Source organism: Bombus flavifrons, chromosome 14 (genome assembly GCF_040668555.2).
Source record: "Bombus flavifrons isolate JBK064 chromosome 14, iyBomFlav1_principal, whole genome shotgun sequence".
Taxonomy (NCBI): Eukaryota; Metazoa; Arthropoda; class Insecta; order Hymenoptera; family Apidae; genus Bombus; species Bombus flavifrons.
The window spans coordinates 5,210,196-5,223,189 of NC_138455.1; the positions used below are offsets into that span (position 1 = coordinate 5,210,196).

The 12,994-nt window shown below is 37.6% G+C and overlaps 1 long non-coding RNA gene across 1 annotated transcript; it reads left to right on the forward strand.

Annotated features, from left to right (window-relative positions):
• Positions 1 to 322: 322 nt before the first annotated feature.
• Positions 323 to 11,449, forward strand: LOC138186824 (uncharacterized). Its single transcript, XR_011175002.1, has 9 exons — positions 323 to 674; positions 1,182 to 1,387; positions 2,513 to 2,711; positions 2,896 to 3,658; positions 5,627 to 6,055; positions 6,132 to 6,207; positions 8,748 to 9,096; positions 9,537 to 9,907; positions 10,017 to 11,449. It is a non-coding gene; the product is annotated as an uncharacterized LOC138186824 (long non-coding RNA).
• Positions 11,450 to 12,994: the final 1,545 nt, after the last annotated feature.

Here is a 12,994-nt window from a genome sequence, read left to right on the forward strand (position 1 = left end):
TTATTATTCTTTTACTATACCTTCTCAAATATCTATACTTGTTAATAAAAAAGAATAATTTTCTGTTTATGATAGTTGGATGATATACTTTATTAATCTTTCGAGTTAATTTAGGATATGTCAAATAAACAATATTAACTTTTTACTATACTTTTTGAAATATTTGACTTTCATGGCACATTCATATATGTTTTAGTTTTAAGAATTTTGTAATAAAACATGAATAATTTTCTTTCTGTGATAGTTGATTGGTATACTTTATAAGTAGATGTTATATTTTATAAGTATACTTTATAAGTAGGTATTATATTTCTAAGAAAAGCATTAAAAAAAAAAGCGGTATGGCTCAAAGCGCGGAGGTTTAAATGTTTAAAGCGAGCCTTCTGGTATAGAGCGCGGCGATTTTCCTGCTGTTTCCCGGGTAACTTTTGCGTCAGCCTTTATCGCCGGAAAAAAACTCGTTAGCTCGGCGCGGCCTAGCTGGCCTGCTTCCAGAACAAACCGCCAGAGGTCCGGCGTTACGTGCGAACCGAGGCCGCGCCGATGAATTTGGTGACGTAAGAGAATAAAACCACCATAAAGGCTTGCTGGTTCATTAGCGCAAACCGCGGAGCATGGCATCCTTGTAGAGAGAGCGAGGTTATAATCCATAGTCTGATCTCGGTGTATCCACAGTACGTACCTTTAAAACGTGCGCTGCGTTGGCACAGAACTCCGACATTCCACTAGACTTACTGACTAAAGGATAGTAAAACGATAAAACATTTACGATCACGGAAAGTTTTCAGATCTATTTCACCTAATACTTTTATGTATTTTAAGCATAATTTCACATTAATTACAGAAAGACAAAAGAACACGAGGGTGAAAAAAGGTTAGATACAATGTTTTATATTGGTTAATACAAGTAGAATTCATTTCAAAAATTGTTCGTTGCATTGTGTTACGCATGCGCAATAATGCAGAGTCACTGTTATTATTACACGGTACAAAGATTCGGTTGATTATCGGAATTAAATATATTTATTATTATTATTGAATATTTCACAGTAAATGTTTCAATTAATAATCACTATGTATTAATTTATACCATCAGTAGAATATGTTAATATGCGTCGTTGACGTTCCTATATTTTCTTTTATTTTTAAATATTTAATACATGCTACTGTAATTGTTAGAGGAGTAAATTACTTTTCGAAACGCGTTTGGTTTTTGAATTATCGACATGTAGTCCTCCGGTTGTTCAGTGCTGCAGCGAAACGCAGCAATAAGGAGAGATAATATACATACTTGACTTCCACTCGAAGAGGTCGGGTAGATAAGAGAAGAGTGAACCTGCGAAATTGACTTTCGTAATTACCGACCGAGAATGCGCCAGTATCCAAGGTAGTATTCGGCCGATCTACAGCCGTAGATCATTCGCATATGATAAAGTTTGCAATTTGTACGCAAAAGAGAAATGACCTAGGCTTATTCATTCGGCCATTCGCCAATTACCGTGTCGATCTTCTCTTTGAAACTCCATTTAATCTGCATCGCAGTAATTGCTACATAACACCTTATTTTTACATCTTGTGCATGACCTCTTCTATTTTAAAATACGTCGATCAATATGTTAATACTGCAGTTCATCTTCTTTCAATTTTGGTAATGCTAACATTATTTTATGAATTGCGTTATGGCACGATACAGAGATATTCTTTATGATTTCCTACTTATTTTCCTCTTCATAGCTCTTTGCAAATTGAATTCTGTTTCTTACAATTGTATCAAGTATCAGAAAGAAACCACCTCACAAGGAAAGTTCTATATATCAATTATGTGTATTGTATATATTGTTTTTACGGTAAACTTTCAATTACTTTAGGTAATATAGTTGAATACTTTCCGGGAATTAGAAAAACATCTATATCAAGGAATTTGTGAACAAAGTATAATTTGGTACGACACACAGCATGTGTGTATCTTGTATATGAATCGATAGTGGTTCGCATCCAGCGTTGCGTAAAATGACGTCAATTGGCGTGTAAGGATTATGTGAAAAAACTGACCGTAATCGTTATTGACTACTTAAAACGTATACAATTAAGGCTTTCTTTCGAAAGCAGGTTATTTAATCATTGATAACTTGAGACTGCCTTCTTTATCGGTAAACTATGGAATTTTTATCTTAAGGATTTTCTTCCCTTTTCATCCATTTGAATTTTAATCCAAAAAGTTATAATTCTAAAAAATATAAAATTTGCATATTTTACTATTTAACGCGTTTATTTAAAATTATTATATTTCTAATTCAAATACATTATATTGTATCTATTTATTTTCTACGAGGAATAAAATTGATTTATAGTATTTAATTTTTAATTCGGTGGCTAAAGGTGTTTCTAACTAAGAAGTGACCCAGTTAACAGGTCAATATCGTAACTGTTTCGGACGATAACGTCATTCAGACTTTCCGTTATTTCTTAGTGAGATACTATATTGGATCAGAAAATAACATGCTACTTTCAGAAGTCATCTCGAAAATCCAATTAGTGGAGAACTGCTTAACGGAGCACCAGTCACTTAAATCGTACTTTACCAATTTCCTTTCTTATTAGAGGATCAAATGGCAAATGAATGAAATAAGCGTAGTATGTGCAGTATAAACACAAAATTCAGCAATTATATAAATCTTGCCTTGTGCATGTTGCAATTTGCAAAGAATGAGGTATGTGTGTTGATGAAACGAAAGTTCTTTTATCAAACAATTTAATAAATCGATTTTATTCTAACTTTGTTATATTTCTTGAAGACCTCGTTTACTACAGAATATTTTACATTTACTTTATGCAATATGATAATTAATATAAAGCTTAAATACTTTTATAAAATTTATCACGTTCACTTTTTAGGTACTGCTTCTGCTTGCAATTATATTTCTGGTAAAGAAACTACGAGTTTAAAAGATCTTAAATATTTCTATATTGTACTACAAGAATTAAGCCAAATTAACTTCTAAAAAAAAGTCTTGAACATCAAGTCTCAATTTCCAATCTCATCTGAATAGAAATTACCACCAAAAAGTATTCTACAAGCTGTGGCAAGCAGTATAATTTTCGGCCTCGAAAGAAAGTGCGCCACTGTTATGCAATTAAGATTTTAATAGAACCTTCATGTCCGTGAATCTCCGTGTGCGTTTCCTTTGTTGCGCTTAACTCTGTTTGCTCAACCCCCTTTTCACGGTGAACTCTTTCAGTGGCCGCACCGAACACCGCATCCCTCAAGGGGTTAATTTCATTTCGACTGTCTGGGCAACATGCGAGCCGAAGGTGTGCATCATGAAAGAACCTGCCACTGCACCAGCATGTATTGTCGTCGTCGACGTCGAAAGAGTTCAGTGTCAAACGTCAGCGATTTGTTTTCATGATGCACGAACGCTATGGTTGCACAACAACGATTTATCGCTGACGAATGTTATTGGCGACTCGTGATCAGCGTGTACGCAATATCTTCACGGACGAGCCATCGTAATGCCGAGCGAGCCGATTTTAAAAATCAATTCATCTCCACGCGCCTGCGGGTAACGGTCGATGTCCAGCTTTTAATACGTCGTTAAGATTGAGTACTCGGATTGCAATTGAACTGTCGCGTTTTGAACGCCGACAAACTATAAAAGTATCGAGAAAAATCTATACATAGAATGTTTAGTAGTTCTTTGCGCTAATTATTTGAATCCTCCTTAATAATTAATGGCGTGTTGCTTGAAATAAGTAGAAAGTTAGTGAATATTAAAGTATTCATTGGAATGTGCATTTTTTGGCCATTAAGCAATGGCCAAAATTTTAATGACCAAAATTTTGTTTGATTGTGGAGAAACAATGTGCTTAAAAATTTAATAGTTTAATAATAACAAACTAACATTTAAACAATACACCTCAAAGTTAAGATCCTCTGAAGAGTTAAATTAATACCGTATACAATATTCACGTACAAACAAATATTTTACTTTTGAAGTGACAATCTAAATACCGGGAGATATAATAATTTAAAATACAAAGCTTAAATTATGGACTATTAAAAATAGTCTACAATGATAGCGAACTTGTCGATAAGACAATTATTTTTCTTGAAAGAACTCAAAAATATACGTACTCACGAATATTAATTATCGCTAAAATTGGTTAGTCATCCACTAGCAGCGGTAAATTATTTCTGTGGCTAAAACGGATATTATTAAAGATTTTTGGAATATACGCTGCGGAATAGTAACTGGCCAATCGAGAACGCGTTATCTTATCATCAGCCAACAGCCCAACTTCTCCATCCAAATGCGTGCTCTAGTATACAAGAGATAACATTTCGCCTCGTGGCCAATGAGATTCTATTTGAGATCCTGCTCGCTCGGTGTGGAGAAATCAGAATCCGGAATACGAGACATGCAACTCGATCTTGCGCTCATCTCGATTTCAGTCTCCCTTCCGATCAAACACCGCTTCTTAGCAATCTTGTAATCTCGCCGAACAAGTCCTCTAGACTAGTTGATCTAGACATCGTATACGCCGCGTTTAGCTCTATATTTTTACATTACGTATGATTAATTATTAATCGATAACTTGTAATTCTAGTTAAGACTCTCTTGAGACTTGGTATCACGTTACGTTCATCTATAAATTGCATTACGTTCGCAATATGTATTTGAATTTAAGAACGTTGGTATTTACTATTATCACTGTTTTGGATTATAAAAACATTTTCGAGTAGATTAAACTATGGAAATCGTACTCTTTGTGATATTATGTATGTGTAACTTTTATTTTGCATATTTATGAGTAGTAGAATTAATAGAAAATATTGTAATCAATCGCAATTTTTGTTCTCTCAAGCGAAAAAAAATTAGAGTATAGAGATTTTATGCTTTCGATTTGAAATGACGAACAAACGTTTTCAAATGAAACAAAGGAAAGTGTTTGTATTCATCGCCGTATTACAGAAGATTTGTAAAATCTCACATCGTAACTATGTAAACGAAGAAGAAGCGATAGCTTGCTTTAAAGATTTACAAAAATCTTTGCAAATATTGAACTTCGTTCAAAAATTTCTCTTCGTTCAAAACTATCGCGAGGAAATCAAATTTTTGAAGAAAGAAAAATACATACCGAGGTCTCGATGCCGCTATCGTGGCACACTGTTTGCCATGAATTATGCTGAGATTTCATAAGTGCTTCTGACCTTTACTGCGAAGAATTTTCTTGGAACGATGACGACGATGATATCGCAGGCGAGAGTTAATAGTCGATGTTCTACGTTCGAAAAATGTTTAACAGAATTAAGTAACGATTACGTGGACATTCAAGCGAAGGATAAATCTCGCGATTAGATAATAATAGTAATAGTTGCGGTTTAAACAGTCACGATTACAGTGCTGTGCTATACTTTAAACGCTGTTTTATTCTTTGTATTATTTTCTTCTTCGTATAATTTTTTAATTCAAATTCTACTTGTTAAATTATTTCTATTAACAACTAAAAGGTATTTAATTTTTAATTCCTGGGATTTTAGAGAGAGAGAATGTCATTTTTTGCTATTTTTAAAAAATGTTACGAGTACTTTTAAGTTGTTTTATCTTTTTCTTTGCTTTTTTAGCGCGCTATTGAATTCTTGCCTATTCATGAAGGGATTCCCGGAGTTTCATCTCGTGAAAATGCATGGAGTCCGACAATTAACATCGCATCCATTCACGTAAGCTCGGTGGCATTACGGAAAGGAAAAAAAATAAGCGTTCATTCATGAAAACTCTTATCTGCGTATACATAGCCATAGATTACCAACCCCGTTTCATTCACACGTTCGTGGAACAGGTTGAATTTATCGCTGACATCTTTCCGTTGAAAAAAGGACCATATCAATTTTACAAACCCCACTATTTTATATTTCATCTTCTTCCAATTTTTGTCCAAGATACTAAGGACTCCAATTTTATTACCACGAATTACTGTAAATTAACAAAAATCAACGCATTCGCTTCAATCTCTCTAAAATAACAAGAAGAAAACCATAGGAACTAAACTGAAGGTATAACAACATATTCATTTTTTAACAAATTCCTGTTAATCTATAATCAGTCCTCTAATCCAGACTTCCTCCATAGAAAACTACCATGTTACAACACCTTTAATTGACTAAAAAATGACGGCAGTAAGGAAACCATAAAAACCAAATAGAAGGTATAACATCGTCATTTCTTCAACATCATAACAAATCCATTCGAATTCATTTCACCAGTTAATCCACAAACATTTCTTTTATCCACAAATCTCATGGAAGAAACGGTATCGAAAGAAACTAAGCAGGAGCATCGTCGAATCGACTCACGTGCACTGGAATACAAGCGAGCTTCGAGTCACAGTGCAGGATATATGACGCAAATCGAATGCACGCGGTTCTGTTTACGTACGAGATAAGAGTTTGTCCTGGGTCAAGGCTGCACGCAGTTTGATAATCCAATTCAGATAACGGGAACGTGCATAGAGTTTGCTGGACCTTGAGTACATACATACATATATATACATATAACGACTGTCTACGCGAGAAAGAGAAACGTCCGAAGAGAATACACACGAGGCAGCGCAAGGCAAGGCGAGTCTCGATGACTCATTTCGCGAGCAATTTGTCAAATCATCTGCCCCTTCTCTCCCCCGAAAGACCCGCCCTCGTTCCCTCTCCTTCAAACGGAAAGACTCACGTTTATCGTGAATAGTACGCCTAACGTGCGCACGTGACATTTCGAGTATCTCGAATTAAACTGTAAACATCGTAGTACAACCGACGGTTGAAGACCAGCCACGCGGACAGTGTCAATGATCCTACTATTTATTGGATCGTTGCTTACGCACGGCGTCACATGTCTGTGGATATGTACGTGTACACGTCCGGCTGTATGTGTGCGGGCATCTCTCCTTCCTCGTCTCGCTTTTGTCAGTCGTGACCTCGAAGGTTATTTCGTCTGTCTACCTCTTTATCTTCTGAATCTCCTTGCGAGACCCGATTTTCGAAATCTTTCATTCAGATGCTCTGCGGTGAATGACACTGCATGAACAGGAATTTGGCTTTGATTCTCGATTGATAGGATACTTATGTATGATAGGAGCCTGAAAATTTGTACCAGCTGTCTGTGGATTATGACGTATGATTGTTATATCGTATCGTTATTACAGATTGGTACAGATTCAAACAGATTGATTTTGGAATGTACGTGTATTCAAGTGTTTTCACACTTAAATACTCTTCTCTTCTCCTTCAATAGAATACCATGAAGTATACGTTTCTCAAATCTCTTCAGCCTCTATCTTTCAAAAACTCGAAGAACACTTAGGAACAATGAAACGTGAACAAAGTCATCTCTTCTTCTCGTAAATCCTCCAGATATCTTCTCTGAGACTGAAAGTCTCGATGACCATGATATAAATTGCGCGAACAGCCTCTGGTGACTTTGCAACTGCCGTTAGATTCCATGCAGCGACTGTACGAGTTTCGTTCCCTGTGACTACTCTCCACGTCTCCATCTCGACCGATTCTCCGTCACGATTCATAGGGGTATAGGTAAACGACATCCGCGTCCGAGTGGGCACGTGCGTGTGCCTCTGCGTTCGCGTGTCCCGTAGTTTGTGTCGTTGACTGAGGGTGGTGGTGGTCGTGTGATGGTAGTGGCGAAAAGGGGGAAAAGGGTGACGGAGGAGGGAGAGCAAGCACGTGTGAGGACGTAGTACGATTTACTCGCAGATCGGTGGAACGTCTTCCTCGTTCCCTCCCTCGCCCTCTTTCTCGTCGATGAGCTGTCTTTCTTTCTCTTCCACCCCTTCCCCCTATCGCGTACTTCTCTTCCTCATTCTCCTCCTCTTCGTCGTTCCTCCTCCTCCACCTCTTCCTCCTCCTCCGCCTTCTCCTCCTTCACCACCTCTTCCTCCTACCACTGACATTATACTACTACTACGGGGTACTCCACTTTCATTCAGTCGCTTCTAAAAATAAAGTCCCTGATTCACAATGCATGAATGACAATCACACTGAAAGGAATACCGCACAGACTTGTAGCCTTTCTCACTCTCTTTCCCCCCTATCTCACTCCCTCTAACCGTCCCATGTCTTCTTTGTCTCTCTTGTCGATCTCCTGCTCTTGCGATTTTCCCTCTCCCTCCGTCTTTCTGTTGTATATGTCCTATCTCGTTCTACCATTCCCGGAGCACTCCCTCTCGCTCTCTTTTCGCTCCTATCACTCTCGCCTCTCCTGTCTCGCTTCTTTTTCCAACCTGTTCTCTCGTTCCCTGGCGCCCACCCCCCTTTCTCCCTCCTCTCTCTCTCTCACTCTCTCTCTCTCTTTCTCTCTGTGTCTGTGTATGTATATATATGCCTGCCTCTGTGTGTATATGTGTCGTACTCTCTTGTAAGAGAGTGAAATCTCGGTTCGCCTGTTGCATCGAACTATTGGTTGGTTCCGTGTAAATAGATCCCGTGGAAATTCGAAGTAGCATTGCCGCGTTGCGCCGGCCTGATCGATCGGAGGGATCGATCTCGCACCGGAGAACTTGTTGCACATCGTGCCAGATTTTACAAATGTCACGGTCCGATGTTTGAATTGGCATCAGAGAGTATGTACGTCCGTTTGAATAAACGTTATCGTTTGCTCGTACTATCCGATGGTGATCGAGTAAGTCGAGGAATAGGAAGCAGTTGGTGAATAGTTACTGAAACGTTTCTCTGCTCGTAGGTGTTTGGGTGAAGCGGTGGCTGCTTCTTTCGAGGATAAATGAGAAGTTTGATATTGCAGAGGATGAAAAATTCTTAGTAGAGTTCGCAAGACTGATACGATAACGAAGCGAGCTATCTAAAGCAAGATCGTATCGCTGGCTGATAAACGAATTCTGCGAGGAAAACAAGTGTAGATTCAACAAGATATCGTTGGTACTGCGTTATGACAGTTTTTCAGGCGATGTGCGTGTTCGTTTTGAAGTACATGTATAATTAAAGTATAGCGATGAAGGCATATAACAGGATCCCATGCAATTTATTATCCATATAATTACAGGATTCTTAATGTATTAAGTCAAGAAAACGAGGTAATTCATCATGCAACTTCGTAACATTTTGAACTTAATAACTTATTTATTAAAATGCTTTTTCTTATTGCCAGACTAGTCCGTGATAAGTCACAATGGTAGCTTTTTAATTTCGTCTTCATAAAATGATTTTACGGACTGATTTGACACATATACTCATTAAGTTATATTCACATTTACTAAAATTAATTCGTCTTTAGTAATTTTAAATTCCGCGCCAGACGTTTCTGACTCTGGAACATCTCATTCAACTGATTAATCTATTGTACTATGATAATCTTTTTCTCTCTATCTTCCTCTAATACAAATTACATTTTAAAACATATGTACGTATATTGTAATAATAATAATATTTCATAGTTTCATTGTAACGAATGGTCTGCTACAGACCATTTATTTTACGAGCTTCTTTTTCACATAGAATGATTTCCGAATTACAGAAGGGTTCGTTTTATAAAGATGAACAACGAAGATAGCAACCGGAAATACCAGCTATAATTTGGGAATGCACAATTGTCCCGTAACGCTCTGAAGGTTCACGGAAATAGGGGCGAGTAACCCTGAATATCTCGTGAAGTTCTCGGCTCGAAGCACCCAAGGAGAACTGGTTTCAACTCATCATAGTCACCTAGCTGTTCACGATACGGCATTCCAAAATAAAAAGCAGAATAATCAAATGTCCCTGAAAACAGCAAAACACTGCCGAATTCAATAATATTGCTTGAAGCTGTTTCAAAGCCTAGAGGTATTTCGAAAATTCTTCAGTGAAGAATTAACCGCGAGGAGAGTTATATTGACTCGTACATATAAAGTAAGAGAAAGAAAACGTTTTAAATATTATAAATATCGTCACCATTATATTAGCTAAGAAATGAATGGTGTCTTAAAATAATATTTAAAAACGATGAATATTGTTACAGAGACCTACTTTCATCACCCTTCTTGAAGTTACTCACGCGAAACATTCTTGTTAGTAGATAATCCTATAATAAATGCAGCCTACGGAAACTTCAAGACACTTCAAATTCTTCTTGCGAAAGAAATTGCAGCAACGTCCAACGGTGCTATAAAAATATGGCAAACGTTTGCGAACGTTTATCCACTTACGATATTCTAAACGACTACGTGAGAAGTTAAATATTTCTTTAAAATCAAAATGCTTCGTGGCATCAAAAGTTAAAGAAAAAGTGACTCCAGTACTTGAAGAAAAAAGAAAAATAATTCAAAGTCGGATAATTCCAAGATTAAAATATCTCTCTAGTTGAACCATGGCTACGACAATCCTGGACTCTAATCTGACTGCAAGATTTCAGCGAAGGGACAACTTTGTGTCCAAGAGTTTCCCTTGACGAGACTCCCTCGTTATTATCCGCCGCTGCGAGCCTCTACTCTAACTAAAGAGAGACTTTAGAGTGCAAGACAGAGCTATAGGTAGAGAGAGCAGCAGTACCAGCAGCTCGAACCGCTCACAGCTAAATATATCTCTCTCTCTAGAGTTACTCAAGGTCACAGCGCTTGGATTGGCCCACGATAAAGCGCAGCTCCGTACCCGTCCCTCGGCTGCCCGGCCTTATGCTTCGTTCGCACACATTCTGCCGCGCCGTGGCCCACATGTCACTTCGCGACAATGTCGTATACCAGCCGCATCGGGTACACGTGTTCGATCGAACGCAGCAATAGTCACTCCGCATGCGAGCCGTATTTTCAGCCGCGATACGTTCCTATATAGTCACGTCTACACCTTTCGATCTTTTTCCCCATTGTTCTGTTTCATTAGTCACAATCGCAATTTCGCATTAGTCGCGATCAAAATTCTGTGTTCTCGTTTCACTCACGCTCTGTCGTTTCTTGGAACGTTTTTTTCTTTAAATCTCACGAAACACTTTCGATCCCTTTCAATCATCGATTTTTTAAATCTTTGCTACTTTTGCATTTTGGTTTTAAAGTAGAGTATTTTATGGAAGTTGATTTTTTTATGAATAAAGTTGCCTATTTTCTTTAAGTTACATATTAAAATTAGGTATTTCTGAGAAATATAAATTACAGTAAAAATAATCTGTGTAATAAAAAGAAAGATATTTCGGAGGTAGTATCATTTTAGCCCGTTCAGGGAATATACGATATATTGCATACGTGATGTTATTATTATTCTATGAAGCACGTATACTGACTTCCGGGTAAACCATAGACACGGAAAGAGAGTGTGACCTGTTGCTGACGACAAATAATTGGCGAGTTACAGGTCGCTCTTTAGAAACACCAACAGAAAGGCGTAGAATCTATGGGGCGTATGTTCCGTAATAATGTATACGCAATGTAGGATCTTACAAACAATGGCGTAGGCTTCAATGCAGCTTAAGTCCATTATAAAATTATTTACATTCTATTAACATCATTCGTTTGCGAGATTTCTATTAATCTTGCTACGTTCTTTAAGTTTTATAAAAAAGTCATTGATTAATATTCATGATTTTTTATTTTAACGTTATATTACAGTTTTTCTTAAAACATCAAATATCTTTTCATTCATTTAAACGATAACAAAATTGCTACGTAAAGATTTAAAAAACGTAACAAAGTTAACAAATAATACCAAAAGATTTTAATGACACAAATGAAAAATACTCGAGTATGAAAACACAAAGAGAAAACGTATCGTGAGATAGACAATTCGTAATGCTTTCAAAAACTATTCATTCGATTTGGACAGGGATGTTCCGAGGTTCGACGGTGCTGATAACAGAACCAAGCTACACTCGTCCTATAGCTGAATTTGAGGTTAGGTGATTGTCCGGGTGTGCGGTAAGCATCGATAACGACGATAACGGCGCGCTGCAACCTCGCAGCTGTAGCAACACGATCTGGCAACCCTGGAGCGGCCAGCAGTGCCGGGGTTGAATTTCAAGCGCCCGAGGGACAGAGGGGGTCGGGTCTCTCTCTTTTGTATAGGGGGCACGAGGGCTTCACCGATGCTCGGCACATAACGGTGAGTCGACGGCCATGATGCGGGGCTTATGGCCGGCTGCCTGGTTCTGTTGTCTGTTAAAACGCGCTTCAAAAGAAAACCAACCTTTCTCTTCGTCTTCCTCCTCGGCCCCGCCCCCTCTTTCCCCGAAAAATTATGTACAGCTCGCTCTAGGCCTACGGGGTTGAGTCCCAATAATCGCTCGTTTCTCACCACCCGAATATTCCCCCGCGTATTAATTACCAGATTCCGTTTTCCCCATGGCCATTTAAAATACGTAAACGGCAAATTCGCGCACATGCGAGCAAAGATTGAAATCGCTAAACGATTGAGTTTTAATTTAGGGAGACATTTTCCAGTTTTTAAATTTTAAGTACCTTTTGAGTAGTGGAAGCATGAAGGAATGAGTGTCTTAATATTTTCAGTTTTATCTTTTACATTAGATGATCTTTTTCCTTAAAGGAAATTGTTCTTAGATTTGAATTTGATAAGTTTTGTATGAAATATTAGCTTTTAGTTTTTAATTTTTACTGTTGGGTAATTTATGGCAAACATATTTCGAGATATATACTATTGAAGACTTTCGTTAATCTTAAGGTTAATCTTTCGTACAACCCCCGACAGTAAATGCCGAGCATCCACACTAAACTTAGGTAGCTTAGCTACTTAAACTTTAAAATTTTTACCTGCCGTAAGCCTTGCAGATTTTAAAAGTGCTGACCTTGTCGTTTTGTGTATATCCCGAAAATAGTACAAAGCAACTCAGAAAATTTGTGGACCTATTCCCATCGAAATTCCCAATGTGTTATACGAAATAAAAGAACTATGTGTACGGTACTGTCTTAAACTTAGTTTACAGAAAACGGACCTATATAGTTTTAAGTATTATACTCTTGCTAATACCGTTTCTTAAAACTTCAAAATGAGAAGAAT